Source organism: Scyliorhinus canicula, chromosome 9 (assembly GCF_902713615.1).
Source record: "Scyliorhinus canicula chromosome 9, sScyCan1.1, whole genome shotgun sequence".
Lineage (NCBI taxonomy): Eukaryota > Metazoa > Chordata > Chondrichthyes > Carcharhiniformes > Scyliorhinidae > Scyliorhinus > Scyliorhinus canicula.
The window spans coordinates 173,233,947-173,250,402 of record NC_052154.1 but is presented as its reverse complement, the minus strand read 5'-3'; the positions used below and the strand labels follow the sequence as shown (position 1 = coordinate 173,250,402).

The following is a 16,456-nucleotide window of genomic DNA, read 5'->3' as shown; positions in this document are numbered from 1 at the left end:
TCATTCAGACGCACCTCATCCCCACCCGATCAGAGACCTTCCTTTAGTCCTTGTCCCACCAACTCCTTGCTGAAAACCGTTACATCTTTGACTTTTCCCAATTCTGATGAAATGTCATTCACCTGAAATGTTAACTCTGTTTCTCTCTCCACAGATGCTGCCCAATCTGCTGCGTATTTCCAGCAGTTACTGTTTTTCTTTCTCTTCCTTCATACCCTTTTCAGGGCTGAACCTATTTGCCATATATAACAAAGTGTCGATTAAAATATTACTTCCTTGGTCCCAAACGTAGGGCCCACTTTAATGTTCATCTACCAATAGCTTTTTAAGCCTTTGAACATTCCTACTGCCATTGATCAATCAGGCCTTTCATCACCGTTCCCTTAACTCATCCCATGTTGTTTCCCTGATGAGCTTCATTCTCTAAATAAATATTCCACCTCTGGCCTTTAAAACTAACTTATGGAAGTTTCATTAATTGTACCTGTTCTATTGTTAATTATTTATCTCTAAGGTTACTCACAAGCCCTGGGGCAACACAGTGGATAGCACTGCCGCCTCACGGCACCAGGGCCCCGGGTTCAATATGGCCCTGGGTGACTGTGTGGAGTTTGTACTTCCTCCCCGTGTCTGCGTGGGTTTCCTCCGGGTGCTCCGGTTTCCTCCCACAGTCCAAAGATGTGCAGGTTAGGTGGACTGGCCATGATCAATTCCCCCTTAGTGTCCAGGCATGTACAGATTAGATGGGGTTACGGGCATAGGACGTAGGGAATGGGCCTAGGTAGTGTGCTCGTTCAGAGGGTCAGTGCAGACTCGATGGGCTGAAAGGCCTCCGTCTGCACTGTGGGCATTCTGTGATTCTCTGTGATTCTGTTAACGAGCTATCCATGATGGCCATTCATTCAGCTGTTCTGATTTTTATCAAACTATTTAACAACAGGGTTGTTCGATATACGTAACTTCTATGCTCCCACACGTTTGATTAACTTTTACATCTCAGTAAGAATCTTAATTAAGCAAGATGAGCTGAAAATTCTAACACAGATTTGAAGGGTTTTAAGTTTGCAGTCCCCCCACCCTGCCCCACACCACTGCAGAGGCCTCATCGGACTATGGCCCTCTTTTAAGGCTAGAATTAATTATCATTAGAATATTATATAATTAGCATTAATCGTCACTAACCATTCCACTGATTTGTTTCCAGAGAAACAATATTTTAAACAGATTCCAGAAAAATGAAATTTGAAGCACTAACCTATTATTTTACCTCTTTCACATTCACTACTAAACGTGCGTTTATCCTAAGCATGTTTCTAATTTCCAATAGGGTGCGTTCTTGCATATACCCTTGGAAGGTAAAGCTTATTCTTCCAGTACTCTTACCACCTTCAGTCATTTTTAAATTCACCTTTATTATAAACAGGTTTCTTCTGTATTCAGGGGCAGGATTTTCTGATCCTGAGGCTAAGCGTTGACGCCGTTGGAAACGTCGTCGCGGTTCTCGACGGCGTCAACACGGCCCCAGGATCAGCAATTCCGACCCCTACAGGGGGCCAGCAGAGCGCTGGAGCGGTTCACGCCGCTCCAGTTGCTGATCCGGCCGTGGAATGGGCGCCGGGGGATGCGCCCATGCGCAGTGGGACCGGCACGAACCCGCGCATGTGCAGTCCCACTGACACGATTTCCGCGCATGCACGGTGTCTCCCTTGTCCGCGCCGGCCTCGACCCAACATGGCGCCGGAGTACAGGCGCCGGCGCGGAAGAAAGGAGGCCGGGAGACAGAGAGGCCGTCCCGCCGATCGGTGGGTCCCAATCGTGGGCCAGGCCAAACCGGAGGCCCCCCCCCTGGGTCGGACCCCCTACCCCCCCCCCCCTCCCCCACCCCCACCCACAGGCCGCCGCCCGATCCTTCAACGCTGAGTTCCCGCGAGCTCAGAGCAGGTGTGGACGGCGTCGGTGGGACTCGGTGTTTCCACAACGGCTGCTCGGCCCATCCTGGCCCGAGAAACGGCGGGCCGGCCGCGTAGAGCGGCCCGCGACTGGCGCCGCACCAACCACGCCGGCGCCGGTGTTTCCGATTCTCCACTCTGCGGAGAATCGCATGCCGGCGTCACGATGGCGTGCCGCGATTCTCGCCGGTCGCGGGGATTATCCAGCCGGGCCCCGGGCTGAGAGAATCCCGCCCCAGATCTTTTTGAAGATTAAGCAGATCTGCAGCTTTAGTTATGCCATGCCCATGTCTCATTGCACTTTGAATCTAAGTTCCTGCCTTTTACATTCTACACACCTCAGGACTATTTTTGAATGATCACCTTCTTAGAAGCTGCTGGTCAGCTTTTGCCAGTTTTTCTGTGTTAACACATGGGGGAGCAACCCAGCTGCAGGAACAAATCAAAAGGAAACAAAAAGGACGTCTTTCTTTCTGCCCTCAAGCTGTTACTGGATTCAGAATTTCAATAGTGCACCCGATGCTTTTGTTGCAAAGGATTTATCCCAATGAAAGTCATGACTCAAAGCATGATGTACACAGCAATCAGTGCGGATTGCACTCCTATGTTTTAGCGTAATCCATTGAAAATTAGTGTTACAGTGGGCTGATTGAGTACACAAACGACAAACTGTCACAGCAGCCTGCAGCTCAGAGTTGCTCATTCTGCTTCTCTCACTGCCTTGTTGCAAAAATTATCGGAGGAAAAACCTTTTGCAAAGATCAGCTGAAGAGGTTTAACAGCTGCTTGATCCAAGCCAATGCCTGGCTTGGAGGGACCAACAAAAATGTTTCTGATAAACAGTAACAACCACAGCGTGTCAGATTGTATGGAACATAATAGCTCTGTATTGCTGGCAAAAATATATCAGCACTGCAAAGGAATATTCCCTTTAAAAGAAAATCACAAATGAAATCCATGTAATTAGGTATGCACTAATCTTACGATACTTTACAATCAGATATTGAAGCCACCAGCTGCCCTGGACAATCCTTTGGAGATTAAAATGCAACTTGTTCATATTTGCTCTCTCTCCAGGTCTCCAAAGCAGTCATGATAGCTGAAAGAGACATTGAAATCAACCTGACTCCTCGATAGATTTTGAACTCACTAGGATTCCATCTTCAACTCATAACTGCTCTCAGAATATCAAGAGAATGTGTTTTAAACATAATCTTAATTACCAGCCACAGAAGAGACTTCAACGCATGCACTAAGATTGTTAGAATCCCCCCCCCCCCCCCCCCGCCTAAAACAGTCATCTGATGATAGTTGTCACATATTATATATAGTCTCCCGGATTGGACATTTGATATCGCGCTCTGCAGTATTTCTGTTGCTTTTGATACAATTTACATAACTTATTCTCTCCAATGCAATTTGTCTAAGCACATAAAGTCTAAACCAGATATAGCCCTTGGGTACCATTTCATCACAGTCATGGAAGTCATAACGCCACAAATGCAGACCAGGTCTGAAGCAATGTGTGGGGCACCTTCAGGCAACCTCAGGGGGAGAGCCAGGCAGTGGAGGAAGTGCCGATTTTTGCAAACAAACACTGACATGTACATTCAGTTGGGTTAGTGCTGACAGCTGGCACATATGCAACTCCAAGGGTGTCAGACAATCGTTTAATTGCTGCTTAATGCTAAGCCCATAAAATAGCTCAGATTGCCTGTGATAAAACTTTCCCTTTAAATAGAAATACAAAGTTAGATCATAGAATTTACAGTGCAGAAGGAGGCCATTCTACCCATCGAGTCTGCACCGGCGCTTGGAAAGAGCATCCTACCCAAGGTCAACATCTCCACCCTATCCCCATAACCCCGTAACCCCACCCAACACTAAGGGCAATTTTGAACAGTAAGGTCAATTTATCATGGCCAATCCACCTAACCTGCACATCTTTGGACTGTGGGAGGAAACCGGAGCACCCGGAGGAAACCCACGCAGCCACGGGGAGGATGTGCAGACTCCACACAGACAGTGACCCAGCCGGGAATCGAACCTGGGACCCTGGAGCTGTGAAGCGATTGTGCTATCCACAATGCTACCGTGCTGCCATGACTATGGACCATTTGACGCAACCAGCCTGATTCAGTGGGGAAATAGGTAAATAACATTCACTAAACTTATTCTAATATTCCTTCAACACTTTTCCCTTCATCCACCCATCCATCTTATCTTGAACATCAACAAAGTTATTGCCTTGCGAATAAATTCCACAGCCTCACACGCCACATGAAGAAATAGTTTCTCCCGCCCTCTGTTATAAATCTCCAACATTCAATCTTGCACCACTGGGCCCTCATTTGAGGTCAGTTCAGATGAAGGGGGATCAGGGGTTATGGGGAGAAGGTAGGGGAATGGGGATGAGAAACATATCAGCCGAATGGCCTATTTCTGAATATTTTGAGCTCTTGAAGTGACATTAAGAGTCTACACAGACAATAAGTTCAATTAAAACAGAGCATTATTTCAACTTTCCCTTGCGATATTAAAATAAGCTTTGTATCATGAAGTACACACTTGGTTATTGGGACTCTATGCAAACACACTTCAAATACATTCCACTTTGCTCTCTACATCTCCATCCCACACCAGGATGACCTGAGAGCTCTTCGCTTCTTTCTCAAAAAGAGGCCTGGACAATTCCCATCCACCACCACACTCCTCTGCCTGGCTGAACTCGTTCTATCTCTCAACAACTTCTCCTTTAACTCATCCCACTTTTTCCAAACCAAAGGTATAGTAATGGGTACCCGCATGGGTCCTAGCTACGCTTGCCTTTTTATGGGGTACGTGGAACATTCCTTGTTCCAGGCCTATCCGGGCCCCCTCCCACAACTCCTTTACCGATACATTGATGACAATTTTAGTGCCGTTTCATGCTCTCGTCCGGACCTCGAAAAAATCATCAACTTCGCTTCCAGTTTCCACCCCTCCATCACTTTCACCTGGTCCATCTCAGACACTTCGCTTCCCTTCCTTGATCTTTCTGTCTCCATCTCCGGCAATAGACTATTTACTAATATCCACTACAAGCCCACCAACTCCCACAGCTATCTGGACTACAGCTCTTTGCACCCAACACCCTATAAGGACTCCATCCCTTTCTCTCAACTCCTTCAACTCCATTGCATTTGTTCCGATGATGCCACTTTCCAAAATGGTGCTTCAAAAATGTGTTCCTTCTTCCTCAACAGTGATTTCCCACCTACAGTTGTGGACAGGGCCCTCAACAGTGTGTGGTCCATCTCCCAGTGCGATTGCACGCATGCACGGTGGCTTCCATCTCTGTGCCGGCCTCGATGCAGCATGGCTACAGGGGCCGACACGGAGCAAAAGAGGGCCCCAACCCAAGAGGCCGGCCTGCCGATCGGTAGGCCTCGATCGTAGGCCAGGCCACAGCGGAGACCCCCCTGGGGTCGGACCCCCTTGGCCCCCCCACCAGGCCACCCCCGAAAGGACGCAGGCAGAGGTCCCGCCGGGTAAGAACACACGTGGACTGCGCCGGCGGGACTCGGATTTTATTTCGGGCCACTCAGCTCATCCTGGGCGGAGAATCGGCGGGGGGGGGTGGGGCCACATGGAGCGGCCCCCGACCGGCGCCTCGCCAACCGCGCCAATGCCAATGGCGCCGATTCTCCGCTCACTGATGAATCGGCAGACCAGCGTCGGGGCGGTGTCGCGGAATTCGCATCCGGCCCGGCGATTCTCAGGCCCGGTGTGGGCTGAGAGAATCCCGCCCCCCATCTACCGGTTAGGCACGCAACAGCCTTCCGGTCTCAGCATCAAATTCAACAGCTTCAGGTGATTAGCTCTACCCCACCTCGACCCATTTGTTTCCATCCCATTTCATTTTAACTGTCTTTTACCATTTCTTTCTTTCTTGTCTTTCTTAATATATATTTAACGCCGCCATCTTATCCACCTATCCTTACCCTTTCTCCTCTTTGCTTCCCCTTCCCTTCCCCCTTCCCCCACATCCAAAGTTCACCCTCTGATGTTAGTTTCTCTGCTGTTTGACCTCTCACAGCTTTTGTTCTCTCTGGGGACTGCCATTAGCACTCTTTCCCCTTGGCTTCTGTGGCCATTAGCACCCGGTTCCCCTGGGCTTCTGTGGCTATGACTCATCTTTCATTCTCACTCCACAGTACAGTAGTCCCCCGTTATACCGCGCTCCGCAATACCGCGGTTCACGATATACGGCGGGGGGGGGGCTTATGGACCCCAACTTACTCGAAACAGCCGGGTGCTGTCAGCTTCCCTCTCCAGATCAAAGTGAGCCGGCCGCTGAAGTTGACACTGCCGGCTGATTGGAGGGAGATTATGTTTCAGTGAGAGAGGAGCAGCTCACGCAGCGTCTGGAAGTGGATAGTGCAGAGGATTATAGCAGGGGGTCTTTAAACCGGTGGCTGTCAGGACTCTGGATGGACCGGACCGGGGATCTTTACATTGCAGTAGCGCCTAGTCACTCTGTTTTAAAAGTGGCACTTGTCACTTTAACCAAGTTTAACTCGAGGCTTCAGAGGGTCTGACCTCTCCCCCCGCCCCCCGTCCTCCATATCACAGAGGACTGAAGACACAGTCATGGATTGTATAGTGGTTTAAGCACGCCTCGTAGACTCACAATGGGAAGCGCATGCATAGATTTTAAAATAAATTTAAAACCCCCATCGTGGATATCCGCGGCTCGGATGTAACGCGGGTGGCTGTCTTGGACCCCAACACCCGCGTTACAACGGGGGACTACTGTATAAGTATTTCCCATTTTCTCTGTCTGTTAACTTTGACAAAGAATCATCGGACTCGAAACTTTAGCTGGTTTCTCTCCCCACAGTTGCTGCCAGACTTGCTGAGATTTTCCAGCATTTTCTCTTTCGTTTCAGATTCCAGCATCCGCAGTAATTTGCTTTTATCCACTTTGCTCCAATGCATTGGGGCTGGTTTAGCTCACTTGGCTGGACAACTTTGTGATGCAGAGGGAGGCCAACAGCATATGTTCAATTCCTGTACCGATTGAGGTTGTTCATGAAGGCCCTACATTCCCAACATTGTTCCTTGCCTGAGGTGTGGTGACCCTCAGGTTAATACCACCACCAGCTAGCTTTCCTGCTCAAAGGGGAAAGCAGCTTATGGTCATCTGGGACTATGGTGACGTTAGTTTAATGTTACTATGGATTAAGAAAGTATTTTTATTTAACGAATGTTGATAGATCTATTGTACAAAGCATGAACAATGATTTTCTTGCCTGCCACCTAGGTGCCAGATCAGAGGCCAATACTGCAGTGCTCCAGTACATGCACACACAAAAGAGAATTACAGAGCACTCTGAGGCAACCATAGAGGATGGGTTAGGCATTGTTGGAACGCGAGGTTTGCAGCGAACATAAACAAATCTCGGCCAATACTGAATGCTAGTGTAAAACATTGAGGTACAGTACAAATATTGAGGTTAGTTAAAGAAAAACAATGACTTGAAATGGTTAAAATCAGCAGCGACACGAGTTTTAGCATGTCAGTTGTAAACCAAGTGAATCATAGGGCAAGATTTCACAGCTGGGAACAGGGATGTACACAAGGCTGGCGGGGAACAAGCCTACCCTGGGGGTGACAGCCCTTGGATGAGTCTCCAACTGGAAGAGTAGACAATGAAGGTGGCAACCCCTTGCCCCCTTTCCCATTTGAGGCCCAAGGGGATTTAGCCCCCCAATCGCCAACCTTCCTCCACCAGCCGAAAAATTCAAACCAAGTGGGATGTTGCCCTAAGTGGTCATTAATTGGCCAACTGAGGGTCTCAATTGGTGCCAAGGTGGGTGATAGGCCCAAGGCCTTAACCTCCCACCTATTAAATTGCAGCTGGTGGAAGAAGGTGGATTGGGTGCGTTAAAGGCACCCATGGAATTTTATGGGCAACACCAATAAAATGCTGCCCATAAAATTATCTAGCACAGGAGGAGGCTCTTCGGCCCATTGTCCCTGTGTTGGCTCCTCATGATGCCATAATCTTTCCCTTCAAGTACTAATCCATCACCTTGGAGGAAACAACGGATGATTTATGGATAAGAAGGATGAATTAAAAACAAATTGGGTGTTGAAAGAGAAACGAGGAATAGGAAAGAAAGATTGGATTAAGGGACAGAGAGAAAAAAGAAAAGTCAGACTCTTTCCTTTGTAAACTAAAAGTCTCTCAAACAATGAGATTCCCAAGTTCAAATTTTTCAATTTACGGCCAGCAGTGGTGAACCAGCATTGCATTAAAAAGTATTTGTCATTACAAAGGAATTGATGTTTTCAATAACTGGACTGTGGCAAGTTTAATGTGCAATTAATGTGCAAATCCAGCAACTTTCAAAAATAACGGGGAAGTTGAGGGTAAGCCTCCAATTGTGTGAAACAAACAAGAGTGGTGGAAACCAACCCTCAAGCTCCAGGGATTTGCAACTCATGGTGTATCTCTTACTCCCTTGAACTTGCTGCCTGTTTTGTGCATCAATAATGTTGTAGAATGTTGCCACAGCTTTATTTTCCATCAAGAGTCAACACACGGCGTGTAGTATTAATTATTTGAAAAAGAAATTAAGGTATTAATTTCAAAAGCTGCAATAACATGCTGTGATTATCAGATTAAAATTTTAAGACTGGAGAAATATTTAATTTAAAATATTCAGCAACTCCATCCGCTTGTATTTAAAGTGACAGGTAAACAAAATAAGAATCACACATTGTTAAATTGGGCAGGATTCTACGGCCGCATTCGCACGGCGACTGGAGAATCCTGCCCAAGTCAATGGATTTTTCCATTGTCTGCGTCTCGCCCGTGGTGGGGAGGGGAGGTGGGGGGGATGGAGGGGAGGATCCAGCCCATTACAAAGATATAGTGCTATTCCCCCACCTTCTCTCAATAGCCCTGTGCATTCTTCCTTTTCAGATAACTGGCTAATTCCTCTGTGAATTCTTCACTTTAACCTGCCTCCACCACACACTCAGGCAGTGCATCCCAAATCCTAAACATTTGTTGCGTAAAAACCGTTTCTCCTCATATCGCTGTTGCTTCATTTACTAACTATTTTAAATCTGTGCCCTCTTGTTCTCGATCTCAAGTGGGAACAATTTCTCCCTCTCCACTCTGTCCAGACCGCTCCTGATTTTGGACACCTATATCAAATCTCCTCTTAATCTTCTTTGCTCGAACAAAATTACTATTCGCACAATTCTGTTGTGCGGCACTGTATCAAGCCCCTTTTGGAAGTCCATGTACACCCTGTCAACAACATTGCCCCCATCGACCTTCTCTGTTACTTCCTCAAAATCTCCAGATAGTTAGTGAAACATGACTTTCCCTTGAGAAATCCATGCTGGTTTTCCTTAATTAACCTGCATTTGAACAGCTAATTACTGTTTCTAGAAGTTTTCCCACCACCAAAATTAAACTGACCTGGCCTGTAGTTGCTGGGTTTACTTTTACACCCTTTTTTGTACCAGTGTTTACAATTTCCCAGTCCTCTGGCATTACCCCTGAAATGACTCTCATCCCATCCTAGCGCCTATCAACTTTAAGTACACGCAGCCTATCCAATACCTTCTCTTCGCCAATTTTAAATCCATCTTGTGACTGAATTACCTCCTCTTTTGCCATGGCCTGGCTGGCACCTTCTTCCTTTCTAAAAACGCAAAGTATCCGTTTAATACCTCGGGGGGAATTCTCCGACCCCCCGCAGGGTCAGGGAATCGCCCGAGGCTAGCGTAAATCCCGCCCCCGCCATGGCCACAATTCTCCGCCACCCGGAAATCAGCGGGAGCGGGAATCACGCCCCGCCGATCGGCGTGCCCCCCGCGGCGATTCTCCGGCCCACGATGGGCCGAAGTCCCGCTGCTGACAGGGCAATCCCGCCGACATGGTTTAAACCACCTCTGCGCTGGCGGGATTGGTGGCGCGAGCGGGCCCCTGAGGTCCTGGGGGGGGGGGGGCGCGGGGCGATCGGACCCCGAGGGGTGCCCCCACGGTGGCCTGGCCCGCGATCATGGCCCACCGATCGGCGGGCGGGCCAGTGCCGTGGAGGCACTCTTTTTCTTCCACCGCTGCCATGGCCTCCACCATGGCGGAGGCGGAAAAGAACCCCCTACCGTGCATGCGTCGGTGGTGACGTCAGCAGCCGCTGACACTCCGGCGCATGCACAGACCGGCGAAGGCCTTTCGGCCAGCCCCGACGCCGGGCGGCTACAGGTTACAGGGATAGGGTGGATCAGCGGAGCAGGAGCCACTCCAGCGCGGGCCTAGCCCCTAAAGGTGCGGAGAATTCCGACGCCGCAGAGGCCCGACGCCGCAGTGGTTGGCACCACTCTGAATTACCTCCTCTTTTGCCCCTCCGCCCCGCCGGGTAGAGGAGAATTTTGCCCCTCAGCTATGCCCTCTGCCTCCATCTGTAAATTCCCATTTTGATTCCCGTACTCCTCCCTTTTATCACCCTTTTACTATTTACATACCTATAGAAGACTTTTGGATTCCTTTTTATGTTAGCTGCCAGTCTCTCTTCATAATCCACCTTTGATGCTCTTATTTCCTTCTTCACCTTCCCTCTGAACTTCTGTAACTCACCAAGCTTATTTACTGCACTCCATGCATTCACATACATGTACAAAAAACCCTGATTTAGACACATTTACTGTCTCTTTTACTCTGACCCAACCTATTAACTTATTTATTCCTAGGGCAGCACGGTGGCCTAGTGGTTAGCACAACCGCCTCACGGCGCTGAGGTCCCAGGTTCGATCCCGGCTCTGGGTCACTGTCTGTGTGGAGTTTGCACATTCTCCCCGTGTCTGCGTGGGTTTCGCCCCCACAACCCAAAGATGTGCAGAGTAGGTGGATTGGCCACGATAAATTGCCCCTTAATTGGAAAAAATAATTGGGTAATCTAAATTTAAAAAAAAAAAACTTATTTATTCCTATTCTAGTGCTAGCTATCTCTCCAAGTATTCTGTGCCTCTTGGTGTTCTGCTCTAAGATTCTCTCCCCTGCTGGGTTAATTGAATTTAAACCCTCCTCAATAGCATTAACAAAACACTATCCCGGCTCGTTCGGTACGACCTGTCCAGTCTGTGCAGGTCCCATCTCCTTGGCCCCAATGCCCCAAGAATCTAAAGTCCTCCCTCCTGCACCATCTTTTCAGTCATGCATTCATCTGTCTTATCTTCCTATCTCTGTGCTCCCAGTGTCACATGCAAGTGAGTAATCCAGAGATGACTAAAGGCAGCACGTTAGCACAGTGGTTAACACAGTTGCTTCACAGCTCCAGGGTCTCAGGTTCAATTCCCTGCTGGGTCACTGTCTGTGTGGAGTCTGCACGTTCTCCCCGTGTCTGCGTGGGTTTCCTCCAGGTGCTCCGGTTTCCTCCCACAGACCAAAGATGTACAGGTTAGGTGGATTGGCCATGATAAGTTGCCCCTTAGTGTCCAAAAAGGTTGGGTGGGGTTACTGGGTTACAGGGATAGGGTGGATGTGTGGGCTTAAGTGGGGTGCTCTTTCCAAAGGCCAGCGCCGACTTGATGGGCTGAATGGTTTCCTTCTGCACTGTAAATTCTATGATTCTATGACTACTTTTAAAGGTCCTGCTTGCTAATTTTCGACCTCTGTCTGGACTTTGGGTGCTCCCCCTAGATGAACCAACACTCTCACCAATATTCGGAATCGAATATTGGTTGGAGAGTGGGATGCTGCACTACCTGCCTGTTCCCTTTTGACTGTCTGGTGCTCACTTCTTCCATCTCTCTCCCTGCACACTCTTCAGTTGAGAGGGCCGCATTTGTAAACGTGCTATCCGCATAACTCTCACTCTCATGGACCCACTGCTGCTCAAGTTCCAAACCCCAGAGCTCAGCCGCTGGGAGTGACAACATTTCCTGCACAAATAGCTGCCCGGTACATGGGAGCATTGGCGTACAAAAGTAAGATCCCAACTACTTCTCCAGCAATGGCTGTAAATCCGAACTAAGGTGTCAGTTCACTTCACATCCGTGCACCATGCTATTTATAGTTCCACATAATTTCCTAATAAACTTAAGCAAACACGACCTTATCAATGACACGGGCTGATTGCCAACTGCAATCAAGTAGAACACAATTTTCACCAGTGGGACTGATAATAAAGACTTTGGCATTTCATTAAAACTATCCAGTTTATTTCTTAACAAGTCAGTCAGATTTATTCCAAAATCACTTAATGTTCCATTTGAGGGTTACTTCCAGTGTTTCTTGAGTCACTGATGTCGGAAATAAATCTCCCCTTGCACTTATTTTCAGCTGTGGTCGAAACATATAATCAGTCTGCTCAACAGCTCGGGAAAATCACTATTGATTTAAAGGTGACAAAACAAAGTCTTCTAATTCAGAAAATGTCTGGCTCGCTACAATCACAATCTATTTTAATATTTACATAAAGGACTACATGACAGGGGGAGTAGCAGTATTTCAGTAAGCCCATAGAAAGAGAGTGACGCAGGGCCGCATACCATCCAAACAATTGTACATCACTATGTTTTCATCGGTAGTTCATTACTTTTGCTCATATGAACTATGTTACCGGATTGATATCTTTAAAAAAAAGGTACCATGTTATTTGTGACAGTGGAAACAAGACAACACGCCTGGAATGAAAGAGAGGAAAGAACAGAGATAGCAGAAGGTAAAGTTAGCACTGTTTTCGATGGAATTTTCATTTGTTAGTACTGAGGGAGGTACTGAGGAGTCATGGTTGGTTTGCGCAATGAGTTTGTAGGCATTGAAAATGCTAAATCTGGCAACTGAGTCGGGCAGTGCATTAAATTAGTCTTTCAGTTCATAGGCCAAGATCTGTGTGCCTGCAGGCTGGTGCGCCCCACGTGAACTGTGTTTTGGCAGTCTCAAATCAGTTCCTTCTGAGCTTAGAATCTCAGCCCAAAACTGCACTAAAGTAACATTGAGGCACAGAAGCAAGAATGGCTTGAGAGGGAAATGAGGGAAATAGTGTGTTATATTGATGCAGCAGGATTTTTTGTATAAGGTCAAGGCTGATCGTAGAAGAAAATTTCACAATTTAGTTGTGTTTGATGCTGGCCACCCCTGCTTCCCCCCCCCCCCCCCCCCCAGCATTATCTCCACCTTGATAAAAAGAGAATTGCCATAAAAAAAGCAATCCACAGCATATTGACTAAACTTACCAAGTCAACAAAAGTTTGATTTTGAGTGTACAGCCTGTGAAATCGATTCAGAAATCTTATTCACCACTGCTGATGGCACGAGACACTGAAAAGGCTACAGGCCCGAGCAACATTGCAGCAATAGTACTGGAGACTTGTGCTCCACAACTAGCCGCGCCCCCGAGCCAAGCTGTTCCAGTACATCGACAACACTGACATCTACTCAGCAATGTGGTAACTTACCCAGGTGTGTCCTGTACACAAAATGCAGAACAAATCTGTGATAGCGTGGATCGACTCGGGGCAAATTGCTCGGGAGCGCACAAACCCCAGCCAATGGGGAGTTTGTGCAGGGCACTGGGAGAAGGATCCCGAGCAGTGTGGGCTAGGGAACTAAAGAGCAAAGACCTGTGTATAGTGTTCTGTGCCTGTTATCTAACTGCCTTTGCTTTTCATCCATAAACCCCTTTAGCTTGCTATTGGAAGACTCCAGTATCACTCAAGCCACCATAAAATCCAACCCACCCAATTACTGCCTCCTCTTGATTATGAACTATGTTATGGGAAATGGTGGCTACAGTGCTATTAAATGGCATTTACTCAACAATAACCTGATGCTGACTTTGGGTTTCCACTGGTCATTACCTGACACTGGCATGGCATTACTATTACTTGCCACTTATCAGCCCGAGCCTGATATATTGTCCAGGTCTTCTGTGTATGGGTAGGGACTGCTTCAGTATCTTAGGAGTTCTGAATGGTGCTGAACATTGTGCAATCATCAGTGAACATACCCACTTCATACCTTCTGATGGCGGGAATGTCATTGATGAAACTGCTGAAGATGGATGGTTAGGCATAGAACAGAAGCAATGTTCTGGGGCTAAGATGGTTAGCCCCCAATAACCACAACTATCATCCTTTGTGACAGGTATGACTCCAGCCAGCAGAGACATTTCCCATAATTCCTATCGACCCTAGTTTTCTTGGGGTTGCTTAATGCCCGCTTGGTCAAATGCTACTTTGATGAGAAGGGCAGTCAGTCTCACCTCAGCTCTTGAGTTCAGCTCTTGTCCATGTTTGAACCAAGGCTGTAATGAGGTCAGGAGCCGAGTGGCCCTGGTAGGACCCAAACTAAGCATTGGCGAGCAGGTTATTGCTGAGTAAGTGCCACTTGACAGCATTTTCCAAACTTCCTTCTGTCGCTTTGCTGATGATTGAGAGCAGACTGATGTTGTGGTAATTGGCCGGGTTGGATTTTGCTGCTTTTTGTGGACAGGACATATCTGGGCGGTTTTCCACATTGCCGGGTAGATGCCAATGTTGTAGCTGTACTGGAACAGCTTGGCCAGGGGCATGGCAAGTTCTGGAGTACAAGTCTTTGATACTATTGCCAGAATTCTTTCAGGCCCAAAGCCTTTGCAGTATCCAGTGTCTTCAGCCGTTTCTCGATGATAGGTGAAATGAATTGAATTGACTCAGCAACTTTGGCCGAGGATGGTTGCAAATGCTTGTCTTTCACAACTGCTGTGCTGGGCTCCTCCATTACTGAGGATGAGGATCTCTTTGCAGCTCCTCCTCCTGTTAGTTGTTAAATTGTTCACCACCATTCACAAATGAATCTGATAAGACTGCAGAGCTTAGATCCGATCCATTGTGGTTGAGGAATTGCTTCATTCTGTCTATTGCACGCTACTTTAACAATCTTCATTATTATAGTCACAGGTGGGCATACATTAACACTGCAATGAAGTTACTGTGAAAATCGCCTAGTTGTCACACTACGGCGCCTGTTTGGGTACACTGAGGGAGAATTCAGAATGTCCAAATTACCTAACCGCATGTCTTTCGGGATTTGTAGGTGGAGATCGGAGCACCCGGAGGAAATCCACATAGACACGGGGAGGACGTGCAGACTCCGCACAGTGACTCAAGCCGGGAAGCGAACCTAGGACCCTGGTGCTGTGAAGCAACAGTGCTAACCACTGTGCTACTGTGCCGCGCTTCTGGTAATTGGCATGCAAATATTCTCATGTTGTAGCTTCACCAGGTTCCAGGTTGATACCTCATTGTTTGGTATGTCTGGTACTGCTCCTGGCATGCCATCCTGCACTTTTCATTGAACAGGGGTTGATCCCCTAGCTTGGGGCAATGGTGGAGTGGGAGATATGCCAGGCCTTGACTTTACAGATTTTGGTCAAATGGCATTCTGCTGTGGCTGAGGGTTCATTGCGCTTCACGCATGCCCAGTTTTATGTTGTGAGAGCTGTTCAAATTCTTTCCCACCTAGTATGGTGGTAGTGCCACACAACACGATGGAGAGTTTTCTCAATGTGAAAACAGGACTTCATCTCCACAGGGATGAAGTCCTGATGCTGTCATAAATGCTTCACAGCTCCAGGGTCCCAGGTTCGGTTCCCGGCTGGGTCACTGTCTGTGCGGAGTCTGCACGTCCTCCCCGTGTGTGCGTGGGTTTTCTCCGGGCGCTCCGGTTTCCTCCCACAGTCCAAAGATGTGCGGGTTAGGTGGATTGGCCATGCTAAATTGCCCATAGTGTCCTTAAAAGTAAGGTTAAGGGGGGGGGTTTGTTGGATTACGGGTATAGGGTGGATACGTGGGTTTGAGTAGGGTGATCATTGCTCGGCACAACATTGAGGGCCGAAGGGCCTGTTCTGTGCTGTACTGTTCTATTATCTATGGTGCTGCTGCATAGACGGACCTGGGTGTTCTAGTGCATGAGTCGCAAAACGTGGGGGCAGCACGGTAGCATGGTGGTTAGCATAAATGCTTCACAGCTCCAGGGTCCCAGGTTCGAATCCCGGCTGGGTCACTGTCTGTGCGGAGTCTGCACGTCCTCCCCGTGTGTGCGTGGGTTTCCTCCGGGTGCTCCGGTTTCCTCTCACAGTCCAAAGATGTGCGGGTTAGGTGGATTGGCCACGCTAAATTGCCCTTTAAAAAATAAGGTTAATTGGGGGGGGGGGTTGGATTACGGGTATAGGGTGGATACGTGGGTTTGAGTAGGGTGATCATTGCTCGGCACAACATCGAGGGCCGAAGGGCCTGTTCTGTGCTGTACTGTTCTATGTTCTATGGGACTGTGCGGTGGTCATTCTTAACAATATTGACATGGACAGATGTATCTGCATCAGTTAGATTGGTGAGGATCAGCTTGACCAGGTTTCCCCCCCTTGTTGGTTCCTTCACCACCCGCCTCGGGTCCAGTTTAGCAGCGATGTCCTTCAGGAATCAGCTAGCTCGGTGAGTAGTGGTGCTACCGAGTCACTCT

At 48.1% G+C, this 16,456-nt stretch overlaps 1 protein-coding gene across 8 annotated transcripts in view; it reads right to left on the bottom strand.

Annotated features, from left to right (window-relative positions):
- The window catches only part of LOC119971908 (serine/threonine-protein kinase BRSK2), a 1,145,911-nt gene that overhangs the window by 604,260 nt on the left and 525,195 nt on the right, over positions 1 to 16,456 (bottom strand). The window lies entirely within an intron of this gene.